At 45.8% G+C, this 17,500-nt stretch overlaps 1 protein-coding gene across 1 annotated transcript in view; it reads left to right on the forward strand.

Annotated features, from left to right (window-relative positions):
• Positions 1-16,704, forward strand: part of dio2 (iodothyronine deiodinase 2) — a 55,981-nt gene extending 39,277 nt beyond the window's left edge. The window contains exon 3 of the mRNA XM_069915988.1: positions 16,652-16,704. The gene's annotated coding sequence lies outside the window, so the exon portion shown is untranslated. The remainder of the gene's footprint in view (positions 1-16,651) is intronic.
• Positions 16,705-17,500: the final 796 nt, after the last annotated feature.

Raw genomic sequence — 17,500 nt, forward strand, 5'->3', positions numbered from 1 at the left:
CGCTGCAACCGTGTCTGCCTGTCCTGCATCGGACTTGTCAGCCACAAACGAGCCTGCAGCTGACGTGGACATTTACCCCTTCCATAAATATTCGTCCGCGAAGCCAAGACAAAGAAAGAAAGAAAGAAAAAAAGTAATCATGAAGGGACTGGTATTCCAAGGAAGATCTCCATTCCTGATGACAAATGCCTGCCCAACAGATCAGAAACGCTCTTCAGGATGCAGGTGTGGATGTGTCACTGACTACTGCCCAAAGCAGACTTCATGAACAGAAATACAGAGGCTACACTGCATGATGCAAACCACCAGTTAACCACAGAAACAGGACAGCCAGATTACAGCTTGCCAAGAATTCTGGAAAAAAGATCCTGTGGACAGATGAGACCATGTATCAGAGAGATGGCAAGAGCAAAGTATGGAGGCGTAAAGGAACTGCCCAAGGTCCAAAGCATTCCACCTCATCTGTGAAGTGGGGGTTATGGCCACAGGTTCTGGCGCACTTACCTTCATTGATGTAATTGCTGATTGCCAAAATGAATTCTGATGTGTATAGAAACCTTTCTGCTCAGGTTTGACAAATGCCTCCAAACCCACTGGATGGCGCTTCATCCTACAGCAAAACAGTGATCTCAAACACACTGCAAAAGCAGCAAAGAAGATTTTCAAACCTAAAGACTGGAAAGTCTTGAATGGCCAAGTTTGTCACCTGACCTGGGGGCCACAGCACATTTAAGTAAAAGCCTTGTTTTCTTTTTACCTCGCGCAACGTAAATAATTTTTAATGTTATTTATGTGGTCAGTAGGAGTACCGGTACCGGATGTAAACAGCGTCTTCATTGTTGGGGTCTTTCATGGCTTGGTTCAGCATCATGCTGAAGAAGATTGAAAAGAGGGTTGGTGCGAGAACACAGCCTTGCTTCACGCCATTGTTAATGGAGAAGGGTTCAGAGAGCTCATTGCTGTATCTGACCCGACCTTGTTGGTTTTCGTGCAGTTGGATAATCATGTTGAGGAACTTTGGGGGACATCCGATGCGCACGGATCCGCACGGATGGCAGTCTCTTCAATCTGAGGCGCCTGCAAGCTCACACCAAGACACAAGAGAAACTTGTCCGTGAACTACTCTTTGCAGATGATGCCGCTTTAGTTGCCCATTCAGAGCCAGCTCTTCAGCGCTTGACGTCCTGCTTTGCGGAAACTGCCAAAATGTTTGGCCTGGAAGTCAGCCTGAAGAAAACTGAGGTCCTCCATCAGCCAGCTCCCCACCATGACTACCAGCCCCCCCACATCTCCATCGGGCACACAAAACTCAAAACGGTCAACCAGTTTACCTATCTCGGCTGCACCATTTCATCAGATGCAAGGATCGACAATGAGATAGACAACAGACTCGCCAAGGCAAATAGCGCCTTTGGAAGACTACACAATAGAGTCTGGAAAAACAACCAACTGAAAAACCTCACAAAGATAAGCGTATACAGAGCAGTTGTCATACCCACACTCCTGTTCGGCTCCGAATCATGGGTCCTCTACCGGCACCACCTACGGCTCCTAGAACGCTTCCACCAGCGTTGTCTCCGCTCCATCCTCAACATCCATTGGAGCGCTCACACCCCTAACGTCGAGGTACTCGAGATGGCAGAGGTCGACAGCATCGAGTCCACGCTGCTGAAGATCCAGCTGCGCTGGATGGGTCACGTCTCCAGAATGGAGGACCATCGCCTTCCCAAGATCGTATTATATGGCGAGCTCTCCACTGGCCACCGTGACAGAGGTGCACCAAAGAAAAGGTACAAGGACTGCCTAAAGAAATCTCTTGGTGCCTGCCACATTGACCACCGCCAGTGGGCTGATAACGCCTCAAACCGTGCATCTTGGCGCCTCACAGTTTGGCGGGCAGCAGCCTCCTTTGAAGAAGACCGCAGAGCCCACCTCACTGACAAAAGGCAAAGGAGGAAAAACCCAACACCCAACCCCAACCAACCAATTTTCCCTTGCAACCGCTGCAATCGTGTCTGCCTGTCCCGCATCGGACTGGTCAGCCACAAACGAGCCTGCAGCTGACGTGGACTTTTTTACCCCCTCCATAAATCTTCGTCCGCGAAGCCAAGCCAAAGAAAAAAAGAGTATAAAAGTATAAAAGGAGGAAAAACCCAACACCCAACTCCAACCAACCAATTTTCCCCTGCAGCCGCTGCAACCGTGTCTGCCTGTCCCGCATCGGACTTGTCAGCCACAAACGAGCCTGCAGCTGACGTGGACTTTTCACCCCCTCCATAAATCTTCGTCCGCGAAGCCAAGCCAAAGAAGAGGAGTACCGAATAAACTAAAACTTGACTGCTTCACAGGGAAGGGGCCTGTAAACTTTGAACAGAGTCCCGTGGTTGGTTGGGGGTGGGGGTGGGGGTGGGGTGGAAGGGAGGGGGAAGGGGCGTTATAGCGACAAAAAGGTCGAGAATGTTTGCTTTAGTGTGTTACTTGTTCATCCTGTGAGAAAGATTCTGTCGACATTTCATGAACTTCTATCAGATTTCCTCTCAGCCTCTGATGTTCCAGAACAAACAACCCATTTGTCCAACCTCTCCCCATAACTGATACCCTGTAATCCTGGAAACAGTCGAGTAAACCTCTTCTCTACCCTTTCCCAAGCCTCCACATCCTTCTTGTAATGGGTGGGGAGGGGGGTTGGGGGGAACCTGAATCAAACACAATTCTCCAAGTGTGGCCTGACCAAAGTTTTACACAGCTGCAACATGACCTCCTCACTCTTAAACTCAATTCCCCACCCAAGTGAAGGCAAGTAGGCTGTACCCTATCTTTACCACCCCATCTAATTGTGCGGCCACATTCAAGGATCAATGGACCTGAACCTCAGATGATACATGGTTACGCCTGAATGCCATGCAGGTATATTTGGCTTCTTTCTCTGAGGACCAACTTCTGAACACATGACGGAAAGGTTCAGCAGTGCATGCCATCTTTTACATTGACACGCTGCCAAGGATGTGGAATTGAGGCGTGACTGTATCTGATTGCTGGTTGCAAGTGTGATGTACCCTAATCTCTGTAAAATGTTTGCTGTCTGTCACAGAAATGTCCTTTATTGAAAGGAAATATGGCTGATTAGTTGAGCTTCATGGATTTCGAGATAGAAAAAAAAAATCACCCAGAGCCTCTTGATGAATTTCTGCAAGATGTGTGATTTTAAAAACTGGTTTATTGCGGGCGTGATTATGGCCTGTGATTTGTACCTCACCTTTGAAGATCGAAGCTCAACGATCAGGTTTATTGTCAGAGTACCTAAATGACATCACATATAACCCCGAGGTTCCTTTTCCTGCAGGTGAGGCAGATTTCCCACTTATTGGTGATGCAACTAATTATACTCAAGAAGATATGTACATATGTAAACAAATAAAGAAATGAAAACAAACTGTGCAATACCGAGAGAAAAAAATAAATAAAGTGCAAAAGTAAGATTCCATAAAGGAGTCATATAACCATATACAGCACAGAACAGGCCAGTTTGGCCCTACTAGTCCATGCCAGAACAAATCCCCACCCTCCTAGTCCCACTGACCAGCACCTGGTCCATATCCCTCCAATCCTCTCCCCTCCATGTAATTATCCAGTCTTTCCTTAAATGTAAATAATGTCCGTGCTTCAACCACTTCCGCGGAAAGCTTATTCCACATCCCAACCACCCTTTGCGTAAAGAGATTTCCCCTCATGTTCCCCTTATAATTTTCCCCCTTCAATCTCAAACCATGGCCTCTGGTTTGAATATCCCCCACTCTTACTTGAAAAAGCCTATCCACGTTGACTCTCTCTGTCCCTTTTAAAATCTTGAACACCTCCATCAAATCCCCCCTCAATCTTCTACACTCCAGAGAAAAAAGCCCCAGGCTGCTCAACCTTTCTCTGTAACTCAAACCCTGACATTCTGTCAACAATCTCATGAACTTTCTCTGCACTCTCTCTATTTTATTTATATCTTTCCTATAATTTGGTGACCAAAACTGTACACAGTACTCCAATCCTGGCCTCACCAAAGCTTTGTACAATTTCATCATAACATATCAACTCTTGAACTCAATACTCCGATTCATGAAGGCCAACATTCCAAATGCCTTCTTTACCACTTTATCTACCTGAGTATCAACTTTGAGGGTACTATTTACCATAACTCCTAAATCCCTTTGTTGCTCTGTACTCCTCAATTGTCTACCATTCAATGTATATGACCTATTTAGATTTGCCTTTCCAAAATGCAACACTTCACAGTTATCCGTATTAAATTCCATCAGCCATTTCTCAGCCCACTCCTCTAGCTTTCCTATATCTCTTTTTAAGCTACGGTAATTTCCTCACTGTCCACAATACCACCAATCTTTGTATCATCTGCAAACTTACTTAACCAATTCACCACCCCTTCTTCCAGATCGTTAATATAATAAAACAAACAATAGTGGACCCAGGACCGATCCATGAGGAACTCCACTAGTCACCGGCCTCCAATTGGACAAACAATTTACTACCACTACTCTCTGATACCTCCCATCCAACCATTGCTGAATCCATTTCACTACCTCCTTATTTATACCTAATGCTTCCACCTTTTTTCCTAACCTCCTGTGGGGAACTTTGTCAAAAGCTTTACTAAAGTCGAAATAGACAACATCCACAGCTTTCCCTTCATCAACCTTTTTTGTAACCCCCTCGAAAAACTCAATCAGGTTTGTCAAGCATGATCTACCCCTGACAACACCATGCTGATTACTCCCTATCAATCCCTGTACCTCCAAATATTTGTAAATACCCTCCCTCAGAACACTTTCCATCAACTTGCCCACCACAGATGTCAGACTCATGGGCCTATAATTCCCAGGTTTACATTTGGACCCTTTCTTAAACAGCAGAACCACATGCGCCACCCTCCTATCCTTTAGCACTACCCCCGTGACCAGTGACATCCTAAATATCTCTGTGAATGGCCCCACTATTTGTCCAGAACCCTCCCTGAGTGACCTTGGGAATATTTTGTCTGGTCCCGGAGATTTATCCACCTTTATCTTTTTCAACACAGCCATCACTACCTCCTCGGTTATCCTTATATGCTTCATGACCTTCCCACTATTTTTCTTTACTTCAACTGCTTCAATATTTTTTTCCTTCGTGAATACCGAGGCAAAGAAATCATTCAAAATTTCCCCCATCTCCTCTGACTTCTCACTCAGCCTACCCTCATTATCTACAAGGGGTCCAATTTTATCCCTCACTAATCTTTTACTTTTAATGTACCTATAGAAACCCTTTGGATTTATTTTTACTCGGCCTGCCAAAGCCTCTTCGAGCCTCTTTTTGGCCTTTCTAATTTCTTTCTTAAGATTTTTTCTATGCTCCTTGTCGTCCACTTTCAATTTCTCAGCTCCCTGCTCTATACCTCTTGTACACCTCCCTCTTTCTCCTAACCAAATTTCTAATATTCCTCAAAAACCAAGGCTCCCCATGACTTCCAGCCTTTGATCCTCACTGGGACATATCTACTCTGTACTCTCAAAATTTCTTCTTTGAATATTCTCCATTTTTCATTTACATCGTTTCCTGAAAAAATCATGTCCCACTCAATACTCCCCAAATCCATTTTTATTCCTTCGAAATTTGCTTTTCTCCAATCCTGAACATCAACTTTAGGCCCTTCTTTGCTCTTCCCTAAAACTACCCTAAAACTAATAGTTGTGATCACTAGACCCAATTTGTTCTCCAACATTAACCTCAGACACCTGACCTATCTCGTTCCCTAACAGGAGATCCATTATTACACTGTCCCAAGTCAGTTCCTCTATGTATTTATTGAGAAAACTATCTTGCACACATTTGACAAACTCTAGCCCATTGAGCCCTCTAACTGTATGGGTATCCCAATCAATGTGAGGGAAGTTAAAATCTCCCATGATCACTACCTTATGTTTATTACACATATATGCTATCTCCTTACAAATTTGTTCTTCCAATTTTCTTGGCCCATTTGGTGGTCTATAATACTCTCCTATTAGTGCCCTCATGCCTCCTCCACCCCTCAATTCCACCCAAACAGCCTCACTGGTCGATCCCTCCAAACCATCCTGCCACCTCACGGCAGTAATGTCCTTCTTAACAAGCAGAGCAACTCCTCCTCCCTTTTTTACCCCCTGTTCTATCACATCTAAAACATTTGTATTCTGGAATATTTAGTTGCCAGTCCTGACCCTCCTGTAACCAGGTCTCACTAAGTGCCACAACATCATGATTCCAAGTGCCAATCCATGCTCTAAGCTCATCTACCTTGTTTACTATGCTTCTTGCATTAAAGTACATGCATTTCAGAGAATGACCCTCACATACATTCCCTTTTCTACCTTTTACCTTAACCTCCATCCTTCCTTTGTTATCTTTATCATTCTTAACTAGGTGGCCATGCACCCTAGTCACTGCTCGCAAACTCTGCTCCCCACCCGCCTGCCAAACTAGTTTAAGCCCTTCCCCACAGCTCTAGCAAATCTGCTTGCCAGGATATTGGTTCCCCCTCCAGTTCAAGTGGAGTCCGTCCCTTTTGTACAGGTCCGACTTTCCCCAGAAGAGATCCCAATGATCTGAAAATCTTATCCCCTGCCCCCTGCACCAGCACTTTAACCACGCATTCATCCTCCACATCCTCCTATTCCTACGCTCTCTAGCGCGTGGCCCCGGCAGCAATCCAGAGATTACTACCTTAGAGGTCCTGTTTTTTAACTTTCTGCCTAATTCTATGTATTCCTGTTTCAGGACCACACCCCCACTTCTAACTAAGTCATTGGTCCCCACGTGGACCATGACTTCTGGCTGCTCACCTTATAATCATACCATATAACCACTTACAGCACAGAATAGGCCTGTTCGGCCCTACTAGTCCATGCCGTAGCAAATCCCCACTGACCAGCACCCGGTCCATACCCCTCTAGTCCCCTCCTATCCATGTAACGATCCAGTCTTTCCTTAAATGTAACCAATGATCCCGCCTCGACCATGTCTGCCGGAAGCTTATTCCACATCTCCACCACCCTCTGCGTAAAGAAATTTCCCCTCATGTTCCCCTTATAATTTTCCCCCTTCAATCTTAAACCATGCCCTCTAGTTTGAATCTCCCCCTTTCTTAATTGAAAAAACCTATCCACATTTACTCTGTCTGTCCCTTTTAAAATCTTAAACACCTCTATCAAGTCCCCTCTCAATCTTCTACGCTCCAGAGAAAAAAGCCTCAGTCTGCACAACCTTTCCCTGTAACTCAGACCCTGAAATCCTGTCAACATTCTCGTGAACCTTCTCTGCACTCTCTCTATTTTGTTTATATCTTTCCTATAGTTTGGTGACCAAAACTGTACACAGTACTCCAAATTTGGCCTCACCAATGCCTTGTACAATTTCATCATAACCTCCCTACTCTTGAATTCAATACTCCGATTTATGAAATGCCTTCTTCACCACACCACCTACCTGAGTATCAGCCTTGAGGGTACTATTTACCATAACTCCTCAATCCCTTTGTTGCTCTGCACTCCTCAATTGTCTACCATTCAATGTATATGACCTATTTAAATTTGCCTTTCCAAAATGTAGCACCTCACATTTATCTGTATTAAATTCCATCAGCCATTTCTCAGCCCACACCTCCAGCCTTCCTAAATCACCTTTTAATCTACGGTAATCTACCTCACTGTCCACAACACCACCAATCTTTGTGTCATCCGTAAACTTGCTTATCCAATTCTCCACCCCTACATCCAGATCGTTAATATATATAACAAATAATAGTGGACCCAGGACCGATCCCTGAGGAACTCCACTAGTCACTGGCCTCCAATTGGACAAACAATTTTCTACCACTACTCTCTGACACCTCCCATCCAACCACTGCTGAATCTATTTCATTACCTCCTTATTTATACCTAATGCCTCCACCTTTTTACCTAACCTCCTGTGGGGAACTTTGTCAAAAGCTTTACTAAAGTCCAAATAGACAACATCCACAGCTTTCCCTTCATCAACCTTTTTTGTAACCCCCTCGAAAAACTCAATCAGGTTTGTCAAGCATGATCTACCCCTGACAAAACCATGCTGATTACTCCCTATCAATACCTGTACCTCCAAAAATTTGTAAATACCATCCCTCAGAACACTTTCCATCAACTTGCCCACCACAGACGTCAGACTTACAGGCCTATAATTCCCAGGGTTGCATTTGGACCCTTTCTTAAACAGAGGAACCACATGCGCCACCCTCCAATCCTTTGGTACCACCCCCGTGGCCAGTGACATCCTAAATATCTCTGTTAATGGCCCCACTAACTGTCCACTAGCCTCCCTGAGTGTCCTTGGGAATATTTTGTCCGGTCCGGGAGATTTATTCACCTTTATCTTTTTTAACACAGCCATCACTACCTCCTCGGTTATCCTTATATGCTCCATGACCTCCCCACTATTTTTCTTTACTTCAACTGGTTCAACATTTTTTTCCCTAGTGAATACCGAGGCAAAGAAATCATTCAAAATTTCCCCCATTTCCTCAGACTTCTCACTCAGCCGACCCTCGCTATCTACGAGGGGTCCAATTTTATCTCTCACTAATCTTTTACTTTTAATGTACTTATAGAAACCCTTTGGATTTATTTTACTCTGTCAGCCAAAGCCTCTTCATGCCTTTTTTTTGGCCTTTCTAATTTCTTTCTTAAGATTCCTTCTACACTCCTTGTAGTCCTCCTTCAACTTCTCAGCTCCCTGCTCTTTATACCTCTTGTACACCTCCCTTTTTCTCCTAACCAAATTTCCAATATTCCTCGAAAACCAAGCCTCCCTATGACTTCCAGCCTTTCCTTTGATCCACACTGGGATATAACTACTCTATACCATTCCCCTTGCAGAATTCTGTGAACTCGATCAGAGATATCCCTGACCCTGGCACCAGGGAGGCAACAGACCAACTTGGATCCCTGATCTCATCCAACAAACCTCCTATCTGTCCCTCTGACTAATGAGTCCCCAACCACAATTACCCTGTTCATATCCCTCCTTCCCTTCTGAACCTCAGGGGCAGCCCCCGTGACAGAGACCTGACCCCCACGACTCATCCCTGATAGGCTGTTCCCCCCCCAACAGTATCCAAAGCCGAATACATGTTGCTGAGGGGCACTTCCACAGGGGTACTCTGCACTGTCACTTTTCCTCCTTTCCTCACAGTCACCCAATTCCCTGACTTCTGCCTTCTAGGGGTGACTGTCTCCCTGTAACTCCTCTCTATCACTACCTCTGCTTCCCTTATGATCCTCAGTTCATCCAATTGCAGTTCAAGCTCGCTAACACGGTTGCTCATGTGTTGCAATTGGATGCACCTTTTGTAGGTATAGTCGTCAGGAACAGCTGTGCTGTCTCCGACATCCCACATCCCACAATTGGAGCACTTAACTACCCCAGATAGTAAAAGACTAACCAAAAAGGACAGCTTACCACACAGGGAGCTCCTTCTTACCGAAGTCTCTCGAGCCAAAGTCCCAAGTCTCCACTCCTTCACTGCCCCACTCCTCGCTGGCCGCTCCCTCACCTTTCACTCCTTTTATAGGCCTTCAAGCAATTTACTCACTCCTCTATTAGTCTCTCTTCGCCCCTCCTCCAATGGTCGCCTTGGGAACGCCGACTCTGCTGTCCTCCGAGCAGCAGCAGTCCGATCCAACTAGGCCTGTGAAGGTAAGTCAAGGATTTAAATACTCACTCCTCCTCAGTCTGTGATTGAATTTGTTGTTGAGGAGTCTGATGGTGGAGGGGCGAGTCTTGGGGCACCAACACTTCTTTCCTGATGGCAGCAGTGAGAAAAGAGCATGTGCTGGATGGTGTGGATCTTTGACGATTGCTGCTGCTCTCCAATGGCAGCGTTCCCCGTAGATATTCGTGATGGTGAGAAGAGTTTTGCCTGTGATGTCCTGGGCTTTCTGCTTAGGGGTATTGGTGTCCCCATACCAGACAATGATGCAGCCAGTCAGCACACTTCCCACCACACATTTGCCAGGGTTTCCAATGTTATGCCAAACCTCTGTAAATTCCTGTTCATTGCCTTGTTGCAACTTCTGAAGCACCCTTTAATAAGCTGCTGTCAGCAGCCTGATCTTCGACTGAGGAAGACTGAAGTGGACAGGATAGTTTCACAGGTGCTTGACTTTATTTTACATTTGAAACAACGAAGAGCTCTTCGCTCAAGGAGGAAATGCAAGATTTATACTTTTAACTCTGAGCTTTCCGAAGTGTTCTAAAGTGAAAGGTGGAGGAATTGATTCCCAGACAAGCCCTTACGTCCAGCAAATCTGCCCCAAGCATCAACCACACATTTACCCTAATATTACATTAATCCATTTTTAAAAATTCTCCCCACCTTCTCATCAACTCCTCTCATGGACACACTGGGAGAAAATCAGAGCTCCTAAGAAGAAACCCACATGATCACAAAGTGGGGAGGAGGAGACATGCGCACTCCACATAGACAGCAGTCAAGGATTGGACCAGGGTCTCTGGTGCCATGAGGCAGAGGCCCTGCTCAGTGCACCACTGTGCTGTCAAGATGTAGTTGCTCCTCTAATTAGGACATTCTGGGCCATCCATAAACAGAACTTCATGATACAGTCTTTACTGCTTCCCTGGGCAGAGAATTCCACGGACACACTACTCTTTGGGAAAAGCACATATGCTCCCCTGAATCTTGAGGCTATGACCTCTCTTTCTCATCTCACCCCAGTGGAAACAGCTTTCCAGCCGCTATGTTATCAATTCCTTTCATAATTTTACATTTCTATAAGATCGCCTCTCATTTTTCAAAATTCCAACAGCTATACTCCCAAGTGATTTAATCCCTCCCCATGGGTTAAACCCTTCATCTCCAGAATCAACCTTCTCTGCACCTCCTCCAAAGCTAGTACCACATTTGAGATACAATTAAAGAGCAAAAAATCGCCTCAAATACCATGTGCGAAGGTGACATTTTGGTGCCGCCATTTTGCAAGATGGTGACGGGGGAAAAGCGCTCAAACTACTCACCCATTCTTTCTGAAGTCACTGCGGTTCACTTCCCCAGTAAGAGTGCTCGCTCTCTCCCTCCTTCTGAGCTGCCAGCTCTCTCTCTCCCTCCTTTCCATCTCTCGCTCTCTCCCTCCCTCCCACCTGCTCACTCGCACCAGCCCACCAGCTCTTTCTCCCTCCCTCCCGCCACTCACTCTCTCCCACAGTGCTTTGATTGGAGCGCTGCGCCTTGGTAATCAGGCTTTGTTCAATAAGCACGGCTCCCCGAACAGATTGAAAGAGGCACAGGGGGTGGGTGGCAGGGAGCGAGTGGCCGCTCCCTCACTGCCACCCACCCCTGCACCTCATTCAATTTTCTTGGAGTTCCCATCGCTCGTTCTCTCCCTCCCTCCTGTCGTTTGTTCCCTCCCTCCCATCGCTTCTTCTCTCCTATAGTAGTTTTAGGGGAGCACTGGGCCTCAATGATTAGGCTTTGTTTGATGAGCCTGATCATTGAGGCCCAGTGCTCCCCTCAAACACTATAGGAGAGAAGAAGCGATGGGAGGGAGGGAGTAAGAGGTGGGAGGCAGGAAATGATGGGAGGGAGGGAGCGAGTGAAGGGAGGGAGGGAGTGAGTAGGCAACAGGAGGGAGAGAGGGAGCAAGTAAGAGGAGGGAGGGAGAAATTACAAGAGAGAGTGAGGGAGCAAGCTATGGAAGGGAAGGAGGGAGTGAGTGACAGGACCTCTGAGCAAATTGAATGAGGTAAATACACTCAAACAATTTTTTCCTGAAATATCACACTAAAAATAGGGAGGGGGGTCCTATATGCCAATGGGTTCTATATGCCATCAAATACAGTATACCCTTTCTCAAGACTAGAACTTTGTGCAGTTCCCCAGTTGCAGCAGAGCCTCCCTGCTCTTATATCCAATCCCTCTAGCATTGAAGGCCCCCATTTTATTTGTCCTCTTGATCGTCTGTTGCAAACCAACCTTTTGTGATTCATGCATAAGCATCCCCAAATCCCTCTGCGCAACAGCGAACTGCAAGCTTTCTCCATTTAAATAATACTCCGGATCTTTTAGTTTTTCTTCCAAAGTTGGTGACCTCACATTTCTCAGCATTGTACTCCATCTGCCAGAACCTCAGCCAATCACATCACCTATCTCTATCTCTCTGCAGACACTCTGTGTTTGCTTTTCCACAAATTTGATGTCATCAGTAAACTTGCTCCATTCCTCCAGATCATTTCTGTACAGTGGAACTAAAGGGAGGTGGGGGTAGGTAAAATTGGAAAGTTCAACATCCATGCTATTCAGTATAAGGCTGTCATGCGGGAATATGGTGTGTTGTTCCTCAGGTTCTTCAAAAATAGAGGGTTATGTGTGTGAGGTTGGGAAAAATTTGATTATTGTGTGGAGTAGGTTGACCTAGGTCAGCAGAGCATCATGGACTGAAGGGCCTGTACTGTGCTGTAATGTTCCATGTTCATGTTTAGCCTCACCCTGGTACTGGATGAAACAGGTGGCAGTGGAATGTTTAGATCAGTGGTTCTCAACCTTTTTCTTTCCATTCACATCCCACGTTCAGTGATCCCTCTACCATTGATGCTCTGTGATTAGTAAGGGATTGCTTAAGGTGGGATGTGGGTGGGAAGGGAAGGTTGAGAATCACTGCTCTAGAACCCATTGTTTCTGAAATATTTTGCTTGATAAAAATTGTCACTGGCCCATTTCCTTTGGAGATAAGAAACCGTGCACATAACGAGTCAATTGGGGACAATTAAAACAGGGGTTTTCAAACATTTTCTTTCCACCCACGTACCAATCCCTTACTAATCACAGAGCACCAATGGCATAGGGACTACTTAAGGTGGTGTGTGAGTGGAAAGAAAAAGGTTGAGAATCACCGATCTATCCACAAGCCTCTTATTGTACTTGCTTCTGGTGGCTCACTCCAGGCACCACCACTCTCTGTGAAAAATCATTGCCCCACACATCTCCCTTAAACTTCCTCCCCTTCACCTTAAACACACATCCTCTAGTGTGTGCGATTCTTTTTTTTTTAAAAAGGGGAGGTAGGTGATGGGGGTGGGGGTAGAAAAAGAAGAAGGGATATTGTGTGGAGCATCTATTCTCAATGGGTCCCCTCCTGGGGACCACAGAACATTTAAGTAATAGCCTTGTTTTCCTTTCACCTCAGGTAAAACATAACAAAATATTTTTATTCTGTAGCTAGTAGGAGAGAAGTAGAGAAGAAACCAAAACTTGACTACTTCACAGGGAAGGGGATCATAAATTTTTGGGGATGGTGGGGGAGGTGGGCATAGCCGAAAAAAGGTGAAGAGTGGCTGGAGTAGAGCGTCAGTGCAGTTGTGTGATAAGACATCAATGTAGGAGCCACCGGGCAATGCTAATGGCGAATCTTTGTCTTATGGCAGACTAAGGGCAATTTTGTGTAATATTACAGTCAGCCTGAAGAAAACTGAGGTCCTCCATCAGCCAGCTCCCCACCATGACTACCAGCCCCCCCACATCTCCATCGGGCACACAAAACTCAAAACGGTCAACCAGTTTACCTATCTCGGCTGCACCATTTCATCAGATGCAAGGATCGACAATGAGATAGACAACAGACTCGCCAAGGCAAATAGCGCCTTTGGAAGACTACACAAAAGAGTCTGGAAAAACAACCAACTGAAAAACCTCACAAAGATAAGCGTATACAGAGCCGTTGTCATACCCACACTCCTGTTCGGCTCCGAATCATGGGTCCTCTACCGGCACCACCTACGGCTCCTAGAACGCTTCCACCAGCGTTGTCTCCGCTCCATCCTCAACATCCATTGGAGCGCTTTCATCCCTAACGTCGAAGTACTCGAGATGGCAGAGGTCGACAGCATCGAGTCCACGCTGCTGAAGATCCAGCTGCGCTGGGTGGGTCACGTCTCCAGAATGGAGGACCATCGCCTTCCCAAGATCGTGTTATATGGCGAGCTCTCCACTGGCCACCGTGACAGAGGTGCACCAAAGAAAAGGTACAAGGACTGCCTAAAGAAATCTCTTGGTGCCTGCCACATTGACCACCGCCAGTGGGCTGATAACGCCTCAAACCGTGCATCTTGGCGCCTCACAGTTTGGCGGGCAGCAACCTCCTTTGAAGAAGATCGCAGAGCCCACCTCACTGACAAAAGGCAAAGGAGGAAAAACCCAACACCCAACCCCAACCAACCAATTTTCCCTTGCAACCGCTGCAATCGTGTCTGCCTGTCCCGCATCGGACTTGTCAGCCACAAACGAGCCTGCAGCTGACGTGGACTTTTTACCCCTTCCATAAATCTTCATCTGCGAAGCCAAGCCAAAGAAGAAGAAGACATTTTTTATTACATGACAATAAATAGTATCTCGTCTCAAATCTTTGCATGACACAGTGTTGTGTGTTGGGGAGACTCCCTGCCTATTGCTGGTGGTCACTGGCCTCCCCGCCTGAAACTCATTTGGAAGTCACATCACCTGTCAGTACATGGTGAACTTTTTGTTCCACTCAAAGTTATAGACAATATTACAAACTGCAGGTGAAATGCCAGTTAAGATTGGGCTCAGTCCACTGGTCAGTGCACATCTTGCCATTGGCTGGTTTAAATCATTCAGCATCCTTATTGGCTAGAATCCTGTATTTAGCACCAGCACCGAGAACACTAGCTCTCTCTGCCTTGCGGTGCTAGCCCTGGACACCGGTCCATGTCAGGTCACTGCTGCAGGGTTGGAAGGGTCGCGATAGGGTGCACACTGCTATAGTTTAATACTGGCAGTAGACCTGGAACTCTAATCAGGGGTCTGAGGGTGTGGGAATACTCCTGTGAGTACAGTAGTACCAGATCCACCTCCCCTCATTCAGGGGTTCAGGAGGGTGTGAATAACCCCTGCTTATAGGGTGGGAATGACTGCTTCACCTGTACAATTAAATACTCGTGTACTGTCTAACATTCTTCCCTGTTTCCCGTTACAATCGGTCCCCACGCTCCCTTATAAACTCTGCGCGTAAGTTCCCACACTTGTTAATTCTGTGCATATGTTTCCATGCTCCCTTATAAATTGTCTCGCTTATTAATTGCTGTGTTAGTGAAGATTCGCTTGACTCATCTCTCTTTGAACTCACCAAACCTGATGCTTTCTCAACCAAACACACTCTGTGAGGGTAACATTACACGTGTGTGAGGCTTCACCAGTGATAACACAGCAGAGAAACATCGTGTGAGCGGATTCACTAAAATTGACAATTAGCCCGGTTCTGTAGTTTGGCCTAAGGCCACCATGACATTGTTTGGTATTACCTTAACGTGGTCGAATAAGTTCATTAAATTAGTTTGAGAATGAAATGCCACCAAAGCTTAATCCCTGCTGAACAGATGAGCAGCAGTGGGTGAGAGACTGAACTGTGGAATGGATCGCAGAGGTTGTTGGTGTCGGAGAAATTAACCACTCAATCACCTCCAGTATCGTTTCACAGACTTTATTTCCCATTGTACACCATGGAGAGAAGGCGACAGTCTCCATTGCCATCTTGACTCTGAAACCTACTTCTACAGTAATGTTTACAGAACTTATACAAGAGACAAACAAGTTGTTACAGATAATAGGATCACATCATAGAATAAAGCTGTTGAAAACTACATCAAGCCCTTTATGACAATTTTTGTATATTAAAATCTTAGTTTCAAGAAGAATGCATCAATAATCCAAGACTATGGTTAAGGATACAACTAAAGAACATCTCACGGAACAGATGCTGGGTAAACTCCATGAAAGTTTGGGATACCGTACCTTGATGAAGAGCTCAAGCCCGAAACATCAGTTATATATCCTAATCTTTGCTACATAAAGGACACTGTTTGACCGACTGAGCTTTTCAAGCATTGTGTTTTTGCTTCAACCATGGTGCCTGTAGATTTTCGTGGTTTACTTCTCGCCGAACAGATGCTGTTTGCCATTGATGTCGTTGACAATGTCATTCATTTCTTCCACAGTTAAGAGGCACTAATATTGAATCTGAAGTGTTGCATTTTGTCAGGTTAAACTAGGCCAGGACTGATGGAGGAAGTGGCAGGGCTCAGGGGAGCTTGTCATACGGGCAGACCTAGTTTCATGAATATAGCATAGAGTGGTGGTACAGGAGCAGAGGTGTCATCTGCTCAAGATATTGGTGAGAACACACTTGGAGTATTGTGTCAAATTCTGCCCCCCAAATCCCCACCCCCTCCACGATAGGAAGGATGTAATTAGGCTGGAAAAGGTGAAGAAAATATTCACAAGGATGTTATAAACAGCAGGAAATCTGACAGTTTCAACCCTGGAGTGTTGGAGACTGAGACGGTGACCTTAAAAAAGGTTTAGTAAGTCATGAGGGGCATGGATAAGGTGCATTTCCATGGGTTGGAGAGTCTAAAACTAGAGGGCAGAGGTTTAAGGTGAGAGGGAAAAGATTTAAAAGGGACAAGAGGGGTAACGCTTTCAGCCCGTGGGTTTGCAGAATGAGCCACCAGAGGAGGTGGTAGAGGCAAGCACAGTTATAACGTCTAACATGTATCTCAACAGGTTTGTGGAGAGGAAAGGTTTGAAGAGATGTGGGCTGAGCACAAGCCCTGATCGGACTAGCTCAGGTAAGCAACAATCAGCATGGACATGTTGGGCTAAAGGGCCGGTATCATAGAACATTACAGCACAGCACAGCCCATTCAGCCCATGAAGTTGTGCCAACCTATCTAACCCCTCATACCCATCACCCTCTATTTTTCTTGCATCTGTGAGCCTGACTTTTAAATGTCCCTATTGTACCAGCCTCCACCACCACCCCTGGCAATGCTTTCCAAGCTCCCACCACTCATTACCCACTATAGGGTATAATGAAAAACTGACCTACACGATCGTCTCCATGGAGACTACTGAGCTCGATCAGAGCCCATTGGGGTCCTGCAGCAGGTCTCGAAATGTTGATCCTACATCCCTACTCATGGACCCCTGCTCAGTCAGGAGTCTGTTTGGACAGCCCAAATCCACTCTCTCAAATATTTTTTCAGATGGAAATTTCTAGTCCTGGCAAGAACACAATCAACTGGGAGCTGGTGTAGGCCATTCTCCCCATCAATCCTGTCCTATCACTCCATATAATCCTGGCTGGTCTGCCTCTTCTGAGCCAGTTCCCCACAGCTTGCGATTCCCCAGCTGTTCAACATTTGACCAGCATTAGTCAGCTGGCCCACATCTCTTCTTTTCTTACCCTCAGACTTTCATGGTGGGAACTCAGATTTATTGTCAGAGTACCTACATGACATCTATCTACAACCCTGGGATTCTTTTTCCTATGGGAAAGACAGAGTGACCACTTATTGGTACAGGTCAAATTGTATGCATTATAAATAAATAAAGAAATGTAAACAAACTGCG

This window comes from Narcine bancroftii, chromosome 2 (genome assembly GCF_036971445.1).
Source record: "Narcine bancroftii isolate sNarBan1 chromosome 2, sNarBan1.hap1, whole genome shotgun sequence".
Lineage (NCBI taxonomy): Eukaryota > Metazoa > Chordata > Chondrichthyes > Torpediniformes > Narcinidae > Narcine > Narcine bancroftii.